This window comes from Pleurodeles waltl, chromosome 4_2 (genome assembly GCF_031143425.1).
Source record: "Pleurodeles waltl isolate 20211129_DDA chromosome 4_2, aPleWal1.hap1.20221129, whole genome shotgun sequence".
NCBI lineage: Eukaryota > Metazoa > Chordata > Amphibia > Caudata > Salamandridae > Pleurodeles > Pleurodeles waltl.
Window position 1 is genome coordinate 122,333,550 of NC_090443.1, and position 24,648 is coordinate 122,358,197.

Consider the following 24,648-nt stretch of genomic DNA (forward strand, 5'->3'; position numbering starts at 1 on the left):
AAAACTTGCTGCATTTAAAAAGATGCATGGACTAAGCCAATTGCACTTTTAAGAGATGTTGCCTTTGCCAATAAGTTTTAGCGATGCAGTTCAGAATCAGGGAAAAAGCTAAATGCTGTGAAACATCGGAAAAAAAGCAAAAAGGCAAATTGTTGTGATTGATACTGGCAGTTGTATCATTTCACTGGCACACTCATGTGCAATGACATATTTGCGAGGATGCATCACAACTCATGAGCGCTTGTGTAATGACACAACTGCCATTTGCTTTGTTTTTTTAATTTACCAAGCCAAGATAGAGGATCGCTAAATAGAATAATATGATTTTTTTTTGTAGCACAAGGTGGGATTTTAAAAAAAGGACAATGGGTGGGGGACAATGGAGGAGCGGAGAGGAGCCGAACGTCTATTACAAATAGACGGTGAGTCCTGCTTCTTTGTCTACCCTCCAGTTAATTCTGAGAGGCAATTGTTTTCCCTGGTTGGCAATTTATGCTTTTAGGCGCTATTATGCAGTTTATTCTTTAAAAGTTCATAACTCGAGTTTTATTGATTGGATTTTTGTTGTTTTGATGTTTTTTTATTTATTAAATTGTGCTCTATTTTTGTAATCTAGTGCAAATGTGTTATGTTTTGATTGTTTTACAGCTTGAAACATTGCACAAATACTTTAAACATTGCCTCTAAGTTAAGCCTGACTGTTCTGTGCCAAGCTTTGAGAGGGTTGTGCACAGGTTAATTTGGGGTTTCCTTGTGCCTTACCCTGACAAGGACTGTGGTTGCTGCTTCACCAGTTCTCACACGCCGGTCAACCAACAATCCAATGTCTTACAACGGTGGTCAGTTGCGGGATAGGACTTGGATTTGTGCTTTGCCATACAGTGATTTGGTATACACTACCATCCCATATTTTTCTCTTCACTGCCATCACAGTTTTTCTTTAAATTCTCCTTTTTCTCTCATTTGGTCATTTTCTAAATTTGACTCCTGTCTCACCTTCATATACTTGGGACTCTTTTGTTGTTGCACCTGGGATACCTTGCCAGAAAGGGAGTAACCCTGGATCTCAACTACCTATCATTCTACAATATGAAGGAGCCGAAGGATTTCTGCAAGGAGAGGGGGCTGGCTGTGAGGAGGAGTTCCGCAAAGCAGAATCTTCAGGCAGCCCTGTATGCTTTTGAGGAGGCACACTGAGAAAAGGGACCAAACAGAGGACCAGGAGAGTGATGACTCTGCAGAAGATGACAAATCTGAGGAGGACTATTTTGCAGCCCTAAGGCTAGAGAATACAGAGCCCTGGTTACTCCTGGACTCACAACCAGTGGACCAAGAGGGTGATGGTCCTGAGAAGGATGATGAGGAGGAGGGAAATGACTTGGTAAATTCTACAGAGGAGAGGATGGAGCCACCAGAAAGGGAGTCCCCTTCTGGATCCAACGCAGGAAATAGTGACTCCTCCCAAACCTTGTCTCATGAAGAGTTGAAGGACAGACAGGCTGAAAGGGCATTGAGGCTGCAGCTGGCCCAACTGGTTGCAGAGGAGAGAAGAGGTGAGACTGACAAAGTTGAGTCAGGGGAAAGTAGAGCTGGGGCTGAGAAAGTCTTGGAAGAAGAAAGGATTGTGTTGTCTCATGAACTGAGTTTTAAGGAGCTCGACTTAAAGACCAAACAGCTGTTAAAATCTAGCAAGAACAGTGACAGTGAAACAACAGCATCCAGTAGTGAAGGAAGGATCTACATACGCATAGTCTTGGTGTCTGACTTGAAGGAGGGGAATGACATAGACAAGTGGTCTGAGGCATATGAAGTTGCTCTAGAGGTGCACAAAAAAATCTGAGAATGGTGGGGGAGCTGGCCTTTGGAGGCATATTCCTGGTGATGGTAGGGACGCCCTTTTTGGTCTAGAAAACGGTGACATGCTGAGGTATCTCACCATTAAGGAGACCCTTGTCAGGAGATATGGATTCACCCCAGAAGAGTACAGGTTGAGATTCAGGGGCAGCTAGAAACTGTCTCACCAGTCCTGGGGAGATTTGTGTGTTACTTTTGCAAGGATGCACTGGGTGGTTGGGTGAAGGGTAGTGTGGTAAACAAAGTATGAGGAGCTATACAATTTCAGCACCAGACAACACATGTTCAGTCACTGTTTTCCAGAGCTACGCCAACATCTGGTTGATCAAAGGCTCACTGACTCTAGGAAGCTTACAAAGGAGGCAGACCTCTGGGTGAGTAATAGAGTGTCTGGGAAGGCATTGGGGAGTGGTCCTAAAGAAAGTGTCTCGGGTCCCCCCAACAGAGTGAGGAGGAGGTATGCAGTGACCCAGACTGGTCCCAGTATGATGAGAGGGGAAAAGGGTCTCATGTCCCTTTTAAGCATAGGAGGGGAGGTTTTGGTGGGCAGAGACCCAGAGTACCCTACTCCTATTCCCAGAGCTCGGGGTGCTCCCAAAGGGGGCACAGGTAGGGTGGCTTGGTTTGTACCAAGAGACTATCCAGTGGTGGGAGTTCGATAGTGTCAAGAGGGCTGGGTGGGGTGTCCACCACAGGCACCCTACCATGCAGGAACACCACTTTAAGTGATGACCAAGACGAAGGCAGCAAGGCAGAACCACACTGTCTTTTCAAATGAGGGTCTGGACACTGGAAGCAAGCACTCAGCTGTCATTAAAATATAATGCCACAGCCAAAGCTCACTCTCATTAAAAGATAAGGACCCTACTATGGGCAGTACGTCAACACTGAATCCCACTGTTATTAGAACTAAGGATGTCAGAAAACAACAGAAAGCTAGAACCTACTGTCATTACACCCAGGAGCCTCAGACTGGTATTAGGTCAGAACCTTGTTTTCATTAAAACTAAGGATTCTGAAAGTTCTGTTGAGGCATTTTATCAAAACCATCTGGTCTTGTTGAATGCATGCCTGCGCGCATTTGTTTCTGGTTCTACACCTGAACTCAGTACATAAGGTTAGAGTCACTCTGCTGGCATCTGAAGACAATGGTGTGCAGCACCATCGCAACGGAATGTCCACACTTTTGTGGCCACTGTCCTTCCTTGCTGAAGTAAATGGTAACTCAAGGGAGCAGTGGGGAGAAATGAGGTCTCAAACATCTCAAGCATCATACATCCTTGGTAGTGGAGTGGATCAGCATTAGGATAGCCGTAGGGTGAGCCCAGCAAGATCACCAATGTCATAGTCTGCATTCAAAGCGATAAGGTGAACTTGAGGAGTAAGTTTCATAACATCAGTGATTCATCCTAGATGGGCATAACCTTTTCCATCTCACCCCTGCTGGCAGGCACCTAGATCCTTCGTCTTCTCTTTGCCATGCAGAGACAATGACTAGATCTGCACTTTGGCAATGACATCTTTCGATTTGGATGGACCAGAGACCAGTTCTCTGATCCCAGGAAACTCCAAACTTAGTAAAAGGATCTTATGGTAGAATTTGAATCAGCTGAGCCCTAGAGTTCCTGTGCTTATTTAAGGCAGGGTCTAAACACACCATCTCCTCAGATCTCAGCACCACCAAGCCTTTTACTCAGTCCTACAAGTCTTATCCCAAACCTGTGGGTGGGCATCCACTCCTTCTGTCCCAGGTTCAGTCCTTTCTCTGAGTGGTGTGCAGAGAATATTCTTGAAAGCATATTCTTAAGGACAAAGGTTAACATAAACATCTGGCTCAAAGAACCAGCCTATAATACAAAGGGTGACAGGTGAGTCCATCTAATCACTCAACTGGTGCAGCACTCGAAAGCTTACGGATGACAATTTGGGCTCAGGTCCATGTTTCCAAAAGCAAGTTTTTGTCACAGAGTAACAAACATCCCATAATGGTCTCAGGGTTTCTGAATCCATGGCAATGGCAACACCAGATAACACCACTTGGGATTGTGTCTTTACCACAGGGAACAGCATTGGGAGTCTGCACATCTCATTTCTTCAGGTAATAAAAGTAGCTGTTCCCTGGAAAACAGGCTTTGTCAAGGTGTTGCTTATTTGCAAACCTCATCTGACTTGTCTGTCTACTCTGATTGAGTGACAAGGCCACAAGCCTTTCATTGTTCTATTGGAGAGTTTGCTGATCCAACCCAGACACAAAATAACCTGCACAAGTGAGTGGGCAGTAAACAGCACTGCCACTTTTGGGGTGACAGGGGAGAAAGCTATGTATGTCTATGCTGTCAAACATGGCAACCAAATCTGACAGGACCACACATGCCCTGGGAGATAGCAGCTTCGGATATCTATTACCTAATGTCCACGACAACATGACACTCACACAAATTTCACACCTTGACAGAAGAGAGAGGTTCCAAAGATGACAGACTACACAGATAATACCTGGGACGACCAGAAGGCAGCCTTTCCAAAATGTGGTGCAGTTAAAATTGCCTGTATGTAACAATAGCTGCCACCAACATTTAGTCATATCATGATTTGGATGAGGGACAGTAGACAGCTGTGGTGAAAGGAGGTCACTTTCAGTGAACCCCATCTCGGCAGTGAGTAACCTAGTCCTCCACAAGTTGGTATCCTGTCAGAGGGCACAGAAGCTGAATCTCCTGTTGAAGCACATATAACAGGTCAGTCAGAAATTTTTAAATGAGGAACAAGGCAGCACAGAGACTTTTGACTCTATGGCATACCTTCCATGAATCAGACCCACAGAGACATCCTGTGATTATATATGTATTGGAGCTTTTCTATTATCTGTTGTGGTAAACGTTCAAGAAAGTACATTAATGTTTCCATGTGACAGCCTTGGTTTATGTTCAGAAGTCTAAAAGTTGCATGAAAATAGGAGGCAAACCAACTTCAGATTGACACATTTCAAGACTATCTTAAAGGTCTGAGATCTGTCTGAAGACTTAGGCGGTCAACATGAAGATGGCGGTCTGGGCTGCCATGCTGGCAGTGGCGGTAATTACCACCACCGGCATGGCGGCCCAGACCGCCAAATAATAGACGTGGCAAACCCGCCACTGGCGTAACTCCACCACAGCCAGGCTTCCACCTCCAGGCAGCCTGGCGATGGCAGAGTTACATATCCGAGTGCTAAATTGCCGCCAGCTCAACGTACAGGCCCTGCATTCAGCTGGGCCGGCTGACGGAAACCCTGCTGAGTTCATAATGAGGGCCTATAGGTGGTTAAAAACAAATAAGGATAAAACATCTCCAAAGCCCGGATAACTGCTTATGCTTTTTTCTCAATCATCACTCAGTTCTGTACCCTGGGTAGAAGATGTCAACTGATGGAAACACGTAATGTCTGTTTCTCATGTCACTGAATTGTGTCAAAATGGCACCAACACATTTGTTAGAGGAAATCTGCACTCCAGAGTGCTGATCTAACTGGGTGCCTGTAGTAGAGAGGACTTAGTCAAAGTGTTCTCAAGCCTATAAAAATGTCTTGACATTCTGCAGTCAAAGGACATCCTTGGTTTGGGTTTTGAAATAGCTGGAATTCAGTGAAGCAAATACAACTACATTGTTCTCAATAAAGTCATAACTGCACAGTGTGGTATGTCTGTTGCTTGATGAATGAGTAGACCTCTCTTATCTCACATGTCTAGAAGCTGGCCACCTCAAAGAGAAAGGGGACAGCCACAAGGTCGTTCACACTTCCTGGTTGAGAGGGACACCCAGCATTTCAGGAACATACATCACTCAGGGACATAGATGTAACTTCGGACTAGACTGAAGATCTGGCCTAATCTACCCATTTAAGAAACCACCCCTTAGGCTCTTTAGGATAAATATGTGGGATGTGAGGTGGCGAACAGTAACTAATAGAGGAAAGAGAGAAAATAGATAGGATGATGACAGAATTGGAGGTGCAGTGGATCGGTGTCAAAAGAAGTCAGTAGACAGATGAGATCAACAACATGGCAGGGAGGACTTGTTATCCACCCATACGGCAAAAGGCATGGTTTACAGATTAAGACAAGTGTGGGGAAAGTGGTGGGGAGCACAGATATGAAATCCTAGTAACAAGCAGGGAGCATGAGTGATTCTAAAATGAGAACACTAACTCACTGGAGTAGCGATGACTAAACACTGGTGATGCAATGCCAAAGGTACAACGGAATCCCAGGACTGTTTCATCTTGGGTTTAAAATTCCTGCCTCATATTGGCCTTATTTATCAAATTATGAAGTTTTCTAAACCTGCCTCTGTTTACAGAGAGAAAATCTTATCTAAAGAAGATCCAGTACCAGCTGTCCACAAGAAAGCCCTATATGCTTCCAAATAATTCTTGTATGCCACAAAAGATAACAGATTAATTATGAACTATTGAGTATGAGTCTCCCATGCCCTCTGTATGTGGTATGATTCACATACCACTGAAACCTAGAAAAGCTCCCATCTGAAACCGGGTCTTAAGGACCGTACACTCCAACACTATTTTGTCTGTGGCCTGTAGAGACTGGATTTCCTCTCCACACATGTTGTGACCAATGTAGGCATGCAAACTTTGTCCAATCTGGCACTTGCTTACCTTTATCATGAACTTAGCCTTCTGTAGCGTCTGAAAAAACCTTTTGCGTGCTCTCAGGTGGTCTTTCCAGCTGCAACTACAGACTACTATGTTGACCAGCCGGGTGTCACAGAGGTTTACCACTCCAATGAAGAGAACATTTCTCAACCTTTGAACTATAGTGAATATTTCTTCAGCCTTCAGTAAGCTCATGACCCTCTCTTTCTGCCTCTATAAATGAAAGAAATAGGCTCTTTATTTCCGACAGATCCCTTTTCCTTAGAGTTTTATGGTTATCAAATAGCTCTGGTTAGTCCACTTTATCCAGAATGTTTTTAATGTAACTGAGGCAGGGGATACAAGGCGCACCTTCAAGGGAGGCAGCTTACTGAACCTTCAGTGAGATCGTATATCTTGCTAGCAATGTGTCCATTGGTTGAGCCTTAATTGGTGATAGTTAACAAACCTCATCATGCCGTTTATTGACAAGGTTCAGGCTCAATTTATTATACTGGTTCTTAGCAATTTCAAAAGGCCACTATAAAATTGAGGTGTCCAATCCTTGTCCTTGCGATAACTTCTCGCTGCAAGACAAACAGCTCTTTATATTTTTCTGCGATTTCTATCACACATTGAAGGCAGTGTTTTTTATCCCTCTGTTATAAGAAAAGTAATTTTTTGCGAGTAAAACACTGTTATTATATTTGCAAATGTTTTTGTCCCCCCTGGTTTGGTCTGGTGTTGCAAGCTTTCTGGCAGGAGCACTTGGAGTTAGGACGAGGTTATTTACTTATTAGGGTGAATGATGGTAAATGTGGTTTTATGTGTGAATCCTTTTAGGTGCTTTGTTGTTTAACACTTTTTTACATATGTTTGGCTCACTTTTAATTCTGAAGATCTCTCTTAAGTGTTCTCATTCTTTTTTTTTATTTTAATACTGTATAGGTGTTCAATGCATTTTTGACTTTGTATGATTTCAAATTACCGAATAAAGGCCCTCATTCCGGCCGCGGGCAACGGAAGCACCGCCAACAGGCTGGCGGTGCTTCAGTGCCCATTCCGACCGCGGCTGTAAAGCCGCGGTTGGTAAACCGGGTCCGGCGGTTTCCCGCCGGATTAGCCCCGGCTGGGCGAATCCTCCATGGGGATTCCGACCCCCTTCCCGCCAGCCTGTTTCTGGCGGTTTTCACCGCCAGAAACAGGATGGCGGGAACGGGTGTCCTGGGGCCCCTGGGGGCCCCTGCACTGCCCATGCCACTGGAATGGGCAGTGCAGGGGCCCCCTAACAGGGCCCCAGTATGCTTTTCACTGTCTGCTTAGCAGACAGTGAAAAGCGCGACGGGTGCAACTGCACCCGTCGCACATCTGCAACACCGCCGGCTCCATTCGGAGCCGGCTTCTGTGTTGCAGGCCCTTTCCCGCTGGGCCGGCGGACGCTCCCTTGGCGGGCGCCCGCCGGCCCAGCGGGAAAGTCAGAATGGCCCCCGCGGTCTTTTGACCGCGGAGCGGCCAATTGGCGGTTCCCGCTTGGCGGGCGGCAACCGCCGCCCGCCAAACTTGGAATGAGGGCCAAAGTATTTTTGACTGACTGACTGACTTGGAAATCATTTAGCCCTAACAGCATCCCGAATGTTACTTCCAGCGTTACACTATTTGATCCTCCAGTACTCACTGGTCTATTCACAGGTGTTAAAACACTGTGCATCTCAGAGCTTGTACACAAACTCGTCAACCTTTGGTGTAGACTGTGCTTCCATTTTAGTGACATTATTGGGACAGTAGCAATACACAGAAAATGTTGAGACCATGGTATGCTTTTCAGGAACTATCAATACAGGATATGCCTACTAACTAAAAGACTGGGAGATGTCCTTAGGTTGAGGAATTGCTGACATATTTCTTAAGGGATTTCAGTGGATTCTTAGGGATAGGGGAACCAAGAGCACTTACAAAGGAAGGAGAAAGGAGGAAGGCCTTACGAAGTGCTAGTAGCACTTTCACCAAACAACAACAATTGATGACTTCATATAGAACAGGAGAGGAACCCTTATTGAAATGGGAACCAGAGACCTGCTTAGCCAAGGAACAACCAAGTTCCCATGGGGAAGTAATGCCAAACGGGTAGGAATCCAGACATCCTACAAGAGACAGAGAGGAAGGAAGAACTTAGTGATGGCAGCAAAATACTTCCTAAGTGGAAGGCAATAAAGGGCAAGCTAAGGAACCGAGAAAAGATGAGTTCAAGAGAATGACAAGGGAGGGCTTCTGAAGGTCAGGTAACACTAGTTCATTCTGGGAAGGACACCAATTACATTATCTTTATAGGAAAACAAGGACTTGCTAAAGTGCAGGACAGACCTTTAGATGAAGTCAAAAGACTTGAATGGGATTCAAGTAATGGTTTACACACTAAAGGAATCAATTGATGTCTATGAATTGATGGAAATTGATATCTGTGAAGTAATGGAAAAATGAAAACTTAGAAACCACACTGGAGTAAATCAAACCATGGAATATCAATTTTGATGAAAGTCAATTTCAAGGAAATAAAATAAATCGAAAATTAAAGGAAACATGTTAAAGAAAATATAATTTTAAGGAAACATACAAAATCAAACCCTTGGGTGAAGTTTCAGGGTAGTAAGGGTTTTGGGGGTTCAACGATAGGTGTGGTTTAGGGGTGATGTTGGATTTTTAGGGTTCAGGAAAGGTTGGAATTTAAGGGCGGTGAGTGATTTTTCAGAATTAGGTATGGGGAAGTTCATGGTGGTGAGGGGTTTTTAGAGTTCAGGGATGGGTGGCGATGTAGGGGTGTTGAATTTTTTCGGTTTTATGGATCAGTGGATTTTAGGGCTGGTGCGTGTCTTTAGGATTCTATGACGGGTAGAATTTGGGGTAGTAAAAGTTTAGGGTAGTGTAAGAGTTCAGCGATGGATGTAGTTTAGGGGTCAGAGATGGGTGTAATTCATGCATGGGGGGCATTTTACAGGGGGCATAGATATATGGTGTCAAGGGGTGATATAGGATCAGCAAATTAAAATCATCCAAAGTAATTGCTTGACAGTGCAAAGGATGTAAATCTGAAATGATGTCCACTGACGTTAAGGATTGAAATACATTTCTTCAACACAAATGTTTCTGAAAGACCAGCAACCATTTCATTTACACTGTAAAAAGTAAGACTGCAGAAGCCAAAAAAATACTTTCTATGAATTGGTTTCTATGAAGTGGAAATGCCATTCCCCTGAATGTGTCCATTAAGCCGTTTAAATGAAATGGTTTCTCAGTCATGATAATCCATTAAATCATTTTTCAATTAAATTACATACAACCGTAATCAATCTCTTTTAGATTGGAAATTCATTTTGTACTTCTAGCTTCAAACCTGTAGGATTAGATAGTGCTGTAAGTGTGTGCTTGTGTGCACCTCATGTGTGCACTTGTGTGCAGTCTTTTTAGGACCAGGGATAGGACTGTAGCTTTCCTGACAGACTACAGACTGTTCAAGGCTGGATGACTGATGATGAAGCAATCACATGAGGTGCACATGAGACATGACATGTGGCTGATTCTGTTCCACCCCAGCAGCCTTTCAGTAGCAGTGGCCTGTTGCAGACCTACCAAATCTATTTCCTACTAAACGCCATATTATAGGGTGACCAGACGTCCTGGTTTTGCCCGGACTGTCCCGACACTTTTTGTCTAAACAAAGACATGTCCTGGTCTTTGAGAGAGGGTTGGAGGAAAGTGCACATTAATCATCCGGCCCTCTTATCGCACCAGAGACACAACTCACCATTTGTGGAGTCACCTCTTGTGCTGCTCACATCATGAAGCAGCCCCAGCAATGGGGGGCGGGCGTGTGTGGCGTATGTGTTTTTGTGAGTGTGTGTGTGTGTGTGTGCATATATATATATATATATATATATATATATATATATATATATATATATATATATATATATATATATATATATATATATAGGCACAAACATAGAAATAGGACTAAATGTTGAAACATCATTAGGCGATATATATATATATGTATAAATATATATATATATATATATATATGTATATATACATATATATATATATATATATACATATATATATATATATATATATATATATATATATATATATATATATATATATGTATATATATATATATATAGAGAGAGAGAGAGAGAGAGAGAGAGAGATTCCAATATTTAGTCCTATTTCTCTGTTTGTACCAGTCCCGGTTTTTGGTTGTAAAAATCTGGTCACCCTACATATTAGTCTGACAACGATCACCCGCAGAACAGACGTGAGTAACAAAATTCAACATAGAGCGTAGTAACTGCTACAGAATGTACATTTATGCCAGGGCATTGCATATTAAAAATAATTTTGAACTGAATGCAATGGTGGGAAAAGCATTCCCCGAGTTTCTTCTTGACGTTTATGCTGCATCTCCCTGCTTAACATGCTGAGGTAGGGCGACAAAAGGCAGAACACCTTCCCATTTAAGGGGTCACTGACCGAGCGCTGCGTAAGGTTGAACCTGCGCCGTTGGCTCAGCCCTTAACTGTACGGGAACCTCGCTGTTTCGCACCAACAGGGAATTGCCTTCCTCTTTTGATTTAATTTCTCTCCCTGTTCGACCGGTAGAGCGTGGCGCGCGGACTTCCAGAATAAATGCATGTTTGGCACAAAAAGGGCACGACTGATGACGTCTGGAGAGGGTACCGCGAGCCTGTGCTCGCCCCCACCCCTCTCCCCTCCCCTACGCAGAGCATCATGCTTACATGAAGAGAAATTAACACATGGCTGGGCACGAGGGGGAGGACTGAAACCCAGAGATGAGAGATTAATCACGGCAGCTGGCAGGACGGCGCGCTGTGTAACAAACGCAGTGTTAAATGCACGGGAGAGAGCTTGTGAAATCAGAGCAATGCTGATTTTGCCATGTACCCCAGAGGCGGCCACACTCTGGGTAGAATATTGCAATGACGCGTTTTTATTTGTATTTTTTTTACTCCATTTTCTGAAGTTGGAACACTTACCAAAGAGGTTAGAGTTCAGTGTGCACGCTTCAAATATATATATATATATATATATATATATATATATATATATATATATATATATATATATATATATATATATATATTTATTTCTGTGAGCACATGACAGAAAAAAACTTTTATGAAATTGTAAAGATACAGTAGGGAGCATTATCTTGGTGGTAAGAGACAAAGTGACCAGATACCTGGAGACTTTCCGTTGAGCAGCACGCTGCCCCAGAGTTCAGCAATGCTCCTATTCGCACCGTTTAGCAGGTTGGCATCCCCAGAGAGATGGTTTCTGACAAAGGAATGAAACTCATGTCGACTTACAAGAAGACCATGTGGCACGTGGTGATGTAAATCAAGTTCCGAATCTCACAACCCTCACCCAAGCAACTGACTACTTGAGTAATTTCCAGGACTCTTTTATGTATGATGGTTGGTTTGGAGTACCACCAAGGGGGAAGAGGGACACTGTTTCCATACTTTCTTCTCATTTAACAGAAAGTGCCACAGAAGTATGTGTGCTTTCACCTATTTAAGCTTCTGCATGGGCACCACATCTGTAGTCCAATTCATATGTTGAAAGTAGGTTGGGAAGGAAACCTGACGTCATCTTCACATGACGTGCGCTCAGGAAGACAATGACTTACAAGCACAAAGCAAAGAGTAACTGTCAAGCGAGCCAAAAAGCTGCTGAATGAGTGGTATGAAAAGACAGCAATACTGACCTAATACAAGGGAGGACAGCAAGCCTTTCTAATTAAGCATGTGAGTCCTCAAATTGTGGGAACAACTGGTCTGGAATGTTCACTACAATCAAAGAGGTCAATTATTTAGTTGATTTTGGCTCAGGACTTCAATAACTCCTTGTGGTCCACGTGAACCGTCTGAAGTTGTACCACCAAAAGGTGCTGATGGCTGCTTGTTGAAAAAGAGGACAGTAACCTCCTCCCTGAGATAAAGGTACCCCGAGGACAGCTCGGTGATAGATATTCTCAGTCCAACCCCAATGTACATGCAACTGGATCAGAGTTGAGCAGTGAGGAGATGGTTCTGGGGTCTGTTCTCACCGACTCTATTACGACCGTGGGTGTGCATTCACAACATTTTCACTGGGACAGTTCTCCCTCAAAAAGCTGAATTTGCAGGATGTCAGGACCAGTGTGGCAAAGATGTTGGGGCTATGGTTTAGCCCACTGTTTCCATCGCATGAAAATTAGTCAGGTCCCATTCGAGTAGGAATTATGGGAATGGCTTACCTCGGGGCAACTTTTATTTCCTCTCCTTAGGCACCTCTTGATTCTTTCAGAGTAGCAATTCCTCGGCTCTAATCTCACTTGATGCCTCCATCTCTTTGTCTATCAAATTGTGAGTTCTCCTTACTTTCCAGAAAGGTTTGTTCAGGTAAATTCAAAGCCCAACTTAAGTCATCTGTACGGAGACTGTGCTGCGTGCCAGCATAGGTTGTCCTGGATAAATGAGCCCAGTGGCTATAACGTCTGAAATCTGAGTCATCACAGGACATCCTTCAGCTAGAGATTTCAAACGTTAAACAGCTTAACAGTTAACAGTTAATTGCAGTCATGGGACAAATATACTTCGGTTAGCACATACTTTCAGAATATATGTGACATACGTGTGACCTAGTGCACACGTGCGTCATAGTGTAACCTAATCTATAATTCAACATGCCCCTACAGCATCATCAATTAATGAAGCGCTTAAGTAATGAGTAGGTCACTATAAAGGGGTTTTAACGCTTGCAAACTAGGCAGGACGGTTGGCACAGTTTCACAGAGGTCACAGAGCAGTGTTGTGTGTGCATACTTCACTAAACTGTAGGCAAGTTAAAAAAAAACAATATTTCAAGGTTGGTGACTGTGAGCCACGACACACTGCATTGCTGCTAGATTTCAAAAAGGGATGGCTAGTGTGAAGGGAAACTTTAAAGGCCAATACGTTTTAGAGGAGTGCTCTACTTACTTAGGCAACTGTTTGCAATGATACATTGTAATTTGCCATTGCTTTTCAACGGTCACACCCGAAGGTCTAAACATTAACAGCAGTAGTAAGCAAAGGCAGTGCTACCAAAGATAGTGCACTATCGTCCACGTCGGTTTCTTGCTTCTTGTAAGACGTGAATTGATTTGTCTTAATTTCAAATCTACTTGGTTTTAATGAGGCAGGCAGTTGGCACTTTTACCTATATTCATGCAATAATAACTTCTTGGTTTTTGGTTTCATGTATGCCTGGTTGAAGTATTTCTTTTTGTTTTTAAAACCATATCTGGTCAACACTCCAAAACATTTTTAAATTAGCCTTTGGTGGTGTAAGGAGATTGTTTTGTCACTGAACCTCTCATACACCTTTACTAACTTTATTCAATGTCGGGCTCACGTTGTGGGAATGGAAAGAGATCAGGTATAAGGAGGCAGCCTAATGCCCGATCTCTTCCCGCTTCTATGCGCGCCCATGTAGGCCTCACATTTGGCATTGGCTACCTAATGATGCTAATTTTCCAGACATGGAATAAATCTCTTTTCCCCACAAAGTCAATCCAAATTTTGGGTCTGGCGTTAGCCAAGACCCTTTGATTTTACTAAAAATATATGTATAGTATACTTACTTCTAGGGGCTTTCAGTCAGCACCCTTCATGAATAGATCTGTTGTGTCATTCACATTTTTCTTCCTATCACTACAGCATACAGCATGGGGCAGTTGGCCTGCCTACTGAGAGGGATGGTATGCTGCCCTTTTAGGAGGAGCACATCCCCAAAGCAATGTACACATTTTGAGACCAAAAAAATATTTTTCTTTTAGGTATTTTTTTTCAGATTGATGAGTGCCCAGTAGGTTTCCCACAATAAAGTTTTGCAGAAAACATGAAAACAACAAGCAAAAAACAAAGTCAAAAGGCTGATTGGCAAAGCCATACCTATTGGCTTTGGCAGTGCTTATTTTACTTGGAGTGCTGGACTTGGTGTAGCAAATTTCTCCTTCCTGCTATGGGTTGATGTTTTCGATAAGGACATTACCCAGTACAAGAAACCTTCCGAGCGGGAGTACAATGGAGAATCCTTGAATGTCCCCTTTGATGGAAAAGACTCAGCTGTAGAAATCTGAAAGTCAAGGTTTAGAGAACCAGAAATGGCCACTTGATATTTCAGCATTAGTTTGCATACACACAGACGTAGCAGAAAAATTAATTCTAACTGTTGGGATTTTCCAACTAATTACATGTAGACTCAGCCAGGTGCCTCCGAAGTGCCAGGAAAAAAACAGACGCATAATCCTGTGAGTCAAGGCAGGGGTGCAACCGGGCCAGTATTTTTCCAGCAATAACTGTTTTTTTAATGTCAAGTAACGTTAAATAGACACTGGGAAAGCACCTAGGTCTAGCATCAAGCATTTTGGCTTTGTCATTGCTTGTATTGTCATGGTTTTTGCAAAATGTTATTGTTTGGGAATCTACCGGGCCATTGTCAATTCAAAAAGATAGCTAAAACAAATAAGATTTTTTGACTCAAAAAACACAGATTACTGTAGTAGTCCCTAGAATGGAAGGGTACTACTTTACCTGTGGATGTGATAGTTTGCATCACTCATAATAAAGGTAGCCAATAGCTGAAGTAGGGTCACCCACTTTCCCCATTTGGTAGAGAGTGGAATAAACATGGGAATGATACAATAACAAATGAAGAGATGAAGAGGGTTGGCAGAAAATCCCTATAAGTAGTAGGTGTTTTATATGGCTAATTTAGTACAATCAAAAAGTCTTCCCTAACTCATGAGCTAAAAAACTGTAAATCTGAAAAATACGATAACTAACGCCCCCACCCCGCACAAACACTCATTGAACAGCAAGCTGGTGGTTCTGTTAGAAAGAGACGTTATAAATTAATGGCCTACATACGTCTCTGGAAACACTGCACTTTGCTTTTGTTCTAAGACTAACCCTTCCCACATCCGAACGTGTGATATGATTCCGGGCGCCATTTGCCACAAGAATCTGAGGGCATTTCTATTTTCCGGTGTCACCCTATGGCGCGTGTGAGAGCACAAGGCACAAGCAGACCGCATGCAACTGACCGCACAGGCCAGTCCTTCTGCTAAGCCCAGAAAAATGCAGCGGCAAGAACGACTGTTGTACGCCCACCACTTCCTAAACACCACTGCAGCAGACAGTCTTCTTTAGGTTGAGCGCGCAAGCGCTCTGACGTGCTGTAATCTCAGAGGGATTTTAACCACGCCCACCCCACCGCATGCCCATCACTATCACTCATTCATGGGTTTGCCTTTAAAAAATCCGTTGTTATCATTGGTAAATGCTTTACGTTTGTCCCTCCTTGGGGCAGTTTTGTTACCGCCTTTGCCATCGACCCTGTTACATCGATAATTGAACGTTTGCTGATACGTTTATCTGCGAGCTAACTTCTTTTTCTTTTTGTGTCTCTCCTTAGCGCTCACGCTCATGGCAGCCGTGGCGCTTTGAATCGGCTCGCTTATGTCAACTGTTTTACTTTCCATTCTCATTTTATGTGGCAAGAAAAGTCCACTTAGGAATTTACAACAGTAATAACTCTAACTTGAGCAAACGCGAGACCCACTGCATTGCAAATGTTTCTTTATTTTATCATTTTTCGCTCGCTGTTCTTTGTTTTCGTGGAAAGGCAGGCAGCATTGTCTACCTCATGCGGATTGCGCTGCGGTGAAAGAAAAAGAGGTGGTGTGCCCAGGAACGAGGCACTGTGCTAAATGGAAACGTGGAAAACCTTCTACGAGTATTTATAACGCTTTCGGTTGATCCATTTAAAGCATCTTTAGCCAATAGCTCTTTATTTGTGTCTAGGTTTGTGCAAAGTGTTGCACACTGTTCCTTTCATAGATCTTTTTTAATGCTTTTTGGCATGAGTACAAAACAAGAAGGTACAGATTGTGCCCACTGAAAGGAAAGGTATGTCACCCTCAGATCGCAGGTTTGTACCCCACGAGGGTGGACTACCCTCTTGCTTCTGTGCTTAAATCATTTAAGTACCACTGAGCTGAACATTACACCCTGCTATTTAGGCTGCAGAAGTGTGCCTGCTACACAAATGAATGACATTTATAGAAAGCATTAACACACCCTAATGCTCATATTTTGATTGCATAAGGTCTCAAAATGGTGACATATTTGCACTATTACATTGTTCTGCAATTATTACTTAAAGTTTTACTTGCACATAAGTTGGGGTTCCTTTATTCTTTATAACAAGGCAAAACATCCTTGATCGTTTAAAGCACTCTCAGTTATAACATTAAAACCTCTCACATGCACATCTCTGCTCGGATATAATTTTAGCATTTTCGCGCTGCATTTAAACTACAAAGCCGCCTTACTCTGTCTCCACTGAGGACATATGCCTATGTATTATTAATATCTCCCGCTTATTACCACCTTCTATAATTTAAAGTTTACTACCTAAATTGTTTGATGTCAGATTGAGAAACCTGAGATTTTTAAAAACCCACTTTACCTTACTGGAATCCTGATTTCCTACATTTGGTCAAACTGCTTACACTTGTGTGCCTCTGTTCGGTGTCAGTGTTTCTCCCTTCATTTGACTAGTCACATTTTGGACAGCACAGAAATAGAGAAAATACCAGCCGTAAAGTGTGGCTGACTTAGCAAAACCGAAGCAATTTCCAGTAAAACATGAGGTCTGTTAATGAAATTAATTGCGTCACTTTGGCTTCATCCGGACAAACAGAATAACTGTGTGGAAGGGCCATTTTCAGGGGCAGCTCCTCTGTTAGGGTTGAGGAGTGTCATGCCCCTCCTCCCATCCCCCCCAGCAGCAGCTGCAAAACCTTTACAAGAAAACAATAATAAACTGTGTTTATTATTGCTTTCTTGTAAAGGAGTGGCCACGGGTTGAGTAGTGAGGGGGAGTGCTCCCTCACTGCGCATGTGTGTTTGGCCACCCATCTTGGGCTGGCCAAACACACATGCGCAGTAGGCTCTTTCCAGCCCAGCAACACAGTTGCCAGGCTCGAGAGAGCATTCACATGCTCCCAGTCTGCCTGGGAGCATACTAGCGGCGTGCTCCCAGACAATCCTAACACTGCTCTGAACAGCGTCAAGATTGGCCACAGGGCAGGCTGGGAGCCTGTGCAAGCCTGCAGCAGAAGAGGAGATGGAGGAGCGGAGTGGCGCGGTGGCGTGCAGGTAATTTTTTTATTTTTTATTGAGTGTTTATTGTTTATTCCTCGCCTCCACGCTCCCCGCACGCCGTCCCACCCCTTCCGCACGCCACGAGCTGCGATTGGCCATTTCCCTTCTCAGTATACCATCAATGAAGAGGGAGGCCTGCCCCAACACTTCCTCCTGCATATGACTTTTACAGGTCATCACTGGACGGAATCTACACAGAAAATGACTCATGCCTTATGGAAGCATAATTTCTACCTTGTAAACTGCTAGGAAAATGCCCACATCACATACTGTACTTTTAGAACTCTGACTGCTAGGAGACACTTCGTATGGTGCAGGGCATGGTTTATGGTCAGCACATACTCGATCCACCAGCAAAGCAAAAAATAATCACAACTGCAGCACCCTAAGCCGTCACTGCTTTCAAAGTCAGGAGACACAGCTGTCCAACAAACAAGTCAGGCCACACAAGGATTCATCGGCCATAAGAGCAGCAGATAAGTGACTACTACTGATACAACTGAAGAATGGCAGTGCAAAAGAAACATACAGCTGGCTCCCACCGATTAAATGAGTGACTTACAGAATGATTGCAAGTTGTGTAGAATATGGTGGGGTATTTACCATATTTTGTAAATACTATTATCATGGGTAAGGTTTTACTAGATGTGATATAATGTAAAACTGCAGAATCAATAATTAACACACTAGATTCTGCATATTTTGCCTTTCTCTTTGCTTTTTCCTGTTTAATTTTATTGGAAAAGCAGTTACTAGTAACCCAAATGAACCAATCAAAACTCCCCCTTCCCTCTCTACCCCACGTCTCCATCCCCTTCTTCATCAACCAGGCTTCCAACTATTCTTCAGTGCAAAGGGAGAGAGTGTCCAGGCTGTAGACAGTACCCTTTAAATTATCAAAATAATTGATGCCGCTTCCTGTTCCCCCTCAACCTATCAGAAGCATTCAAGACCCTAATGCATAATGCGTTGATAACAATCTCACCTTCTCAATAGTGGTGACTCCTCTGCTATGGCGGAGGAGCGTGCCCCCCCCCCCCCCATCCCCCCACCAGCAGCAACGGCTGCAAATCCTTTAACAATGAAAGGATAATAAACTGAGATTATTATCCTTTCATTGTTAAAGGGGCATGGCATTGGGGATGACAGGGACAAGGGGAGTGCACTGTGCACCCCCTCAGTGCCCATGTGTGTTTTGCCAGTCGTCTCGGGCCGGCCAAGAATGCATGTGCAGTAGGCTCTCTCCGGCCCAGCACACTGCTGCTGGGCTGGAGAGAGCTGGCAAAGGCTCCCAGTATGCCTCAGAGTGCTCTGGCTCGGCGCTCCCAGCCAATCCTAACGCTGCTCTGACCAGCATCAGGATTGGCCGCAGGGCAGGCTGGGAGCCTGTGCCTGCAGCCTGCTGAGGAGAAGGAGGAGCGGCGGCGGAGAACGGCGTGCAGAAAAGTTTTTTTTTTTTTTTTTAGTTTTATTAATATTTCCCCCTGCACCCCCTATTTCCCCCCCTGTGCACGCCTCACCCCCTGTAACACCCGCAAGCCGTGACTGCATCTCACATGGGATGTGATATTACCTTACTACAGTAGCTCAGTTGCAACCTCTCCAACAGACTTCCACTTTGACAACATGTATACAGAGCCCCAAGGTATACTATTGACCTAGCAGAGCACCAAAAATACACCACATTTTAATTCAGAACTATTGGACATAACAACATCGACAAACAACATCAGGTGACTAAAAGTCATCCTCATTCTCACCCATCCCTGGATGTCGAATGCCTACCTGGACACGAACCCCACCAAAACACAGTTCAAGAATGGGCCCAGAAGTGGCTCATCAAAATGAAACCAATAACTCATAACAAATGCAAATTTTCTCAGATTCCTCATCAACAGTAAGATTTTTGTCCAAACCTACTTTGCTAATAAAGACCCGGCTATTATGGTACCAACTATCCCACCAAAGTGAAATAAAACGTTATCTTCCAGAAGCTGTTTCAGGATCAGCATACAAAGCCATATCCTGTCCAACCAACACCCTGTTTGTACAAGTCCTGAAAGTTACAATGCACTCCTGTGAAAAGTGCCCTTCATTCTGCAGCCAGATCCATCACAAGGGTAAAGAATTCTGACCACAGCACACTCACTCGAACAGATCTTCAATGGCTATTCCTGCTGGTCTACGTCATCTTGAAAAACGACTGAATTGTCTACAAGACAGTTACTATCAACAGGCACCTCTACTTAGTGGGAGAAAATGACTATCTCAGTTGGCTAATGCAACACACTTAGCCACAAAATCAGACTGGAAATAAAGAGGTGCCGAAAGGTGGAAAACAAACAGAAGGCAATTATTTTACAATACTGCCTAAGAATCCTCAACATATGAAATTTACCTCTTTAACCCAGCCACTTGAAAAAGGTGCTAAAGAAATTATTTCAAGGAACACGTCATCCCACATAAGCAGGGATCTCCTGGCTACTTCATCCTTGTGGGCAATATGCAAAGTGACTACACTTCCCCTTATTGGACAGATTCGAAAATCATCCATTTTGGGAAGAGATGGCCATATCCATGCAGGGGCTGACATGGTGAAACTGCTGATGGGAGATTTTAATATGGCTCTTGAAGATGCCATCTTCCTCCTAGAAGACACCTTTGGGTATCCTAGAGCTCACTATCAATAATGTTGTTAATAGCACAATTATAGTTGACTAATAGGTCTGTCAGTGGTGAAGAGTGCCACAGCAAATATGAGACACTCTGCTGATACACCAGCCAAATATATATTTATGTAAGGGAGGTATTTTAGCCATCTGGATTATATATATGTGGGCATAGCTAATTGAGATTTAGACAAAGACATGCTGGTGAGGACTAGGGTCGAGAAGAGCTGCTGCCATGGCCCTTCAAGCATTGGCGTATTCCAAACAAATCTGAATAGTACAGTAGACAAGGATCTTGCAACTATTTGTTAACATAAATGCATAAATATTAGCGCTAGTTTAGATGAAAACCCAAGAACATAAATACCACTGGATAGCACTATAATGGAGAAGATATATTATACTACAATAGAACCATTACATCCACACTTGATCATATAGATAGAAGTAACACAAGAGAAGATTAGTCCCTCATAACATTTTAGGACCTCTCAGATGCGTCAAACCACGTGTCTGTCAACTCTAATACAAAACCAAAATGGGAAGCACTTGAGCCGAAAAACAGAAACTCTTCCATAAGAAGTGTAGGAATGCAAACCAGAGACAGATGACTCAGTTAATGGTTGTGTTCATGAAAAAAAACATACAACTGTATGAAAAGTATTGCTACTACAAAATGGGATTTTGTGTTCACAAATTAGAAAAAGCTTCAGAGACGAATCACTAACAGAAACTGTTCAAGGTGTTTTCATTTATTAGCCAGAGTGAGAGGAGAGGATATGCAGAAGCCTTAGAGTCTTTCAAATTTAAAGAGACTTTGCATCCTTTTATGGTTCTACTGATGAAGGGGGAGCACTTAGAGTCAAAGTGTGGCGGAGGGGACACAGAAAGATTTAGGTTGTGGCCACCAGAAGTAATCCGTCTGGACTTGTCCAGTTTAAAATGTGGTAACACTCTAGGCCTGTACATTGCCCATACTTATTTTTTTAGCTATCATATTGATCTCTTGGTAACTAACTTACTTATTCAGTTGAGCAAGCACTCCTGACGGGTTTCACCCCATCTTCTTGATGCTGTGCAACGACTGTGCCCATTAACAAGAGGATCCTATGTGCCCATAAAAATTAAAAGAATATATCTTTATTTGATAGGAGGTTGGGGGGGGGGCACACTTTTGGTTACAGTCTTGCCCACAGGCTACAAGCACACCTGGATAAAATGAAATGGATTTCAAGCTGCCAGGCAGTTTAAACGAGCCTACTTGGGGCTTGCAAGTTTCCGCTTATATTATGAAGTATGTTGCTCTTGAGAAAGGGATGCTTTTTTTGCCTTTCAGGGTTTCAGAGCAATTAACTAAAACCTTTAAATATCACATTGTAGTGAAAAAAACAAACATTAAAACATTGCTTCAGTACTTGATACATGCATGACTTATTTTAATCTGTGATAATTTAGTTGATCTTTTGGATACAAAAAAGTCCTCATTGCAATGATACATAAATCAACCAACTGAACAGGGGAATTAAAAATATTGGACTTGGACCGCCAGACATCATACTTTGTGTATGTTTTAAACTACTGGTAACAATAGGAGTGAAGGCAGTTCATTACAAGCCAAACCTAAAAACAATTAGACCATCGCCTGAATTTCCTTGATAGTTATTGAAGGTTGAAAAAAAAGAAATGAAAACCGATGGTAGTAAGTTGTACGTCCTAGAGCAAGCCTGTCGTCTGAAGAACCACAAACTGTGAACGGTGAATGAGTTTGATTATTTGGGTATACTGTACAACTGACAGGGGAACTGGTCGGTCTAGAAAGCAGAAAGTTCTCAAATTATAATGAACAAGTGTGGCCCAAACGATGCTGTGTCTGCAAATATAGAAATATATTGCACCCATATTCAGGCTGGGACACTCTGGGGTGCTTGTGCGAATGTCAGGCAGAAGGCTAGGCCCCGGTATTGAAGGTTATCTATACTCACCCCCTCTGCTGCTGCTGAAATATGATATAAATGTAAGTGTTTTATGGCACAAGCAGCCTTTAGTCTGGTATTTCACTGGGCACTGATGAATCCCTCAGGAACGTTTGCTCCAAGGGTGCGCCCTGTGATTGCCCTGGGAGCGCATGTACGAACCATTCATTCTTCGAGTCTGCGAAAATGTGAACAGTGTAACACGGGTCGCCACAGCGAGAAAAATGTAAAAGCTATATACAATACCAGTCTTGGCTTCGACATATGTCGCATATGATGCCGGACCGGGAGAACTACTCTGACTGGATCGGGTTCATATACGCAAGATTCGGAATAAAGTGCTTACCTTTGTGAGCCTCTGGCGAAAAAAGACGCATTTCCTCACAGCTTTGCTACCAGAGACCACAACTGCGAATCGGATTTTTTTGGTGGGAGGGGGGGCATGGGGGTTACTCCAGTTGCTGGCCCAATCGAGATTAAAAGGCCACTTAGAATGAGGTCCTAAGTGCTCGGTGGACTGATCTGCAATATGTTTTTGCTACACGAATGCAGCAGAGAACAAGATATAGGGGGTCATTACGAACCTGGGGGTCGGAGACCGCCAGGGGTAATGTAGCGTCCGTACCGCCAACAGGCTGGCGGTACGGAGGCCCTTATTACGACCGCGGCGGTAGTGCCGCGGTCGCACCGCCGGGGCCGGCGGTTTCCTGCCGTTTTAGGCCCGGCGGTGATAATCCGCCAGGGCAGCGTTGCAAGCAGCGCTGCCCTGGGGATTATGACACCCCTACCACCAGCCTGTTTCTAGCGGTTTGCACCGCCAGGAAGAGGTTGGCGGTAAGGGGTGTCCTGGGGCCCCTGGGGGCCCCTGCACTGCCCATGCCACTGGCATGGGCAGGGCAGGGGCCCCCTAACAGGGCCCCAGCCAGCTTTTCACTGTCTGCATAGCAGACAGTGAAAAGCGCGACGGGTGCAACTGCACCCGTCGCACGGCCGCAACACCGCCGGCTCCATTAGGAGCCGGCTCCTATGTTGCGGCCTCATCCCCGCTGGGCCGGCGGGCGCAAACTTGGTTTGCGCCCGCCGGCCCAGCGGGAATGTCTTAATGGGGGCCGCGGGAGTGCGGCCGCATTGGCGGCCACACGGTGTCATAATGACCCCCATAATGTTTTGTTGTTTTGTCCACTTTCTAACACTGGTTGAAATCTTCACAGGTCTTAGAATAAACAGACACCTGCGCTAAACCTCCAATGAAACATGAGAATATGACTTTACCCTGCAAAGTGTATATCCTATGTACGGCGTGCGTAGGAAGAAGCCTTTATTTAGAACACGAGCCTCGAAACCTGATTGTTCACTGCTCTGATGTTCTCACTGCTCTGATGTTCGGTGATTAATCTGTAAAAGAATAAGTGCGGGAAGGACATTTTCGGCGCTATGGAAGGTCGGGGTGCGAATACCAAGACTGCTTAGTCTTGATTCCGCCTTATGCGCTTTCATCCGCCACCAGCCATTCCCTGCCCCTTTACCACACTCTTTCCTGCTCTGTTTTATCTCTGCTTTCTTTCTTTGCCATAGCTTTCCATCTTTCATTTCATATTTTACCTTTTGTATCCTTCTTTCTCTTGCTCTGGATCCAAGACTGCCGAGGGAAAATAAGTGCCAGTCCCTGAAAGAAGCATTGGCAAAGCCAAAAGGTCTCACCTATGCAAGAGCAATTGGCTTTGCCAATGTTTTTTTAGCCTTGTTGTACACCCGTGTGGCTGCTGCTCAGCATGACTAAATGTTGGTGGCAGAGAGGAGAGTCATGCAGAGTTCATTGGCATAGAGTGCAGTAGTGAAGAGTGGATTGTCAGAGTGGCGTAGAATGCTGCAGAGTAGAGTGTCGTTGAGTAGAGTGCAGAGGTGTAGAGTGGCATAGACTGCATTGAGGTAGACTGCAGTGGTGTAGATTAGCCTGGCATAGAGAACAATGTCGTAGACTACAGTGGTACAGTGTAGAGTGCTGTGACATAGAGCAGAGTGACTTACAGTGCAGTTGTGTAGACTACAGCAGTTTACAGTGGAGTGGCATGGAGGACAGTGGTGTAGATTGCAGCAGTTTACAGTGGAGTGGCATGGAGGGCAGTGGTGTAGATGGCAGCAGTTTACAGTGGAGTGGCATGGAGGGCAGTGGTGTAGATTGCAACGGTATAGAGTAGACTGTTTCACAGGAGATCAGCGACCTCCACGACAGCTTCAGACACCAC

The 24,648-nt window shown here is 44.0% G+C and overlaps 1 protein-coding gene across 1 annotated transcript in view; it reads right to left on the reverse strand.

Moving 5' to 3' along the window:
• MARCHF9 (membrane associated ring-CH-type finger 9) overlaps positions 1–24,648 on the reverse strand; it is a 366,275-nt gene that overhangs the window by 299,208 nt on the left and 42,419 nt on the right. The window lies entirely within an intron of this gene.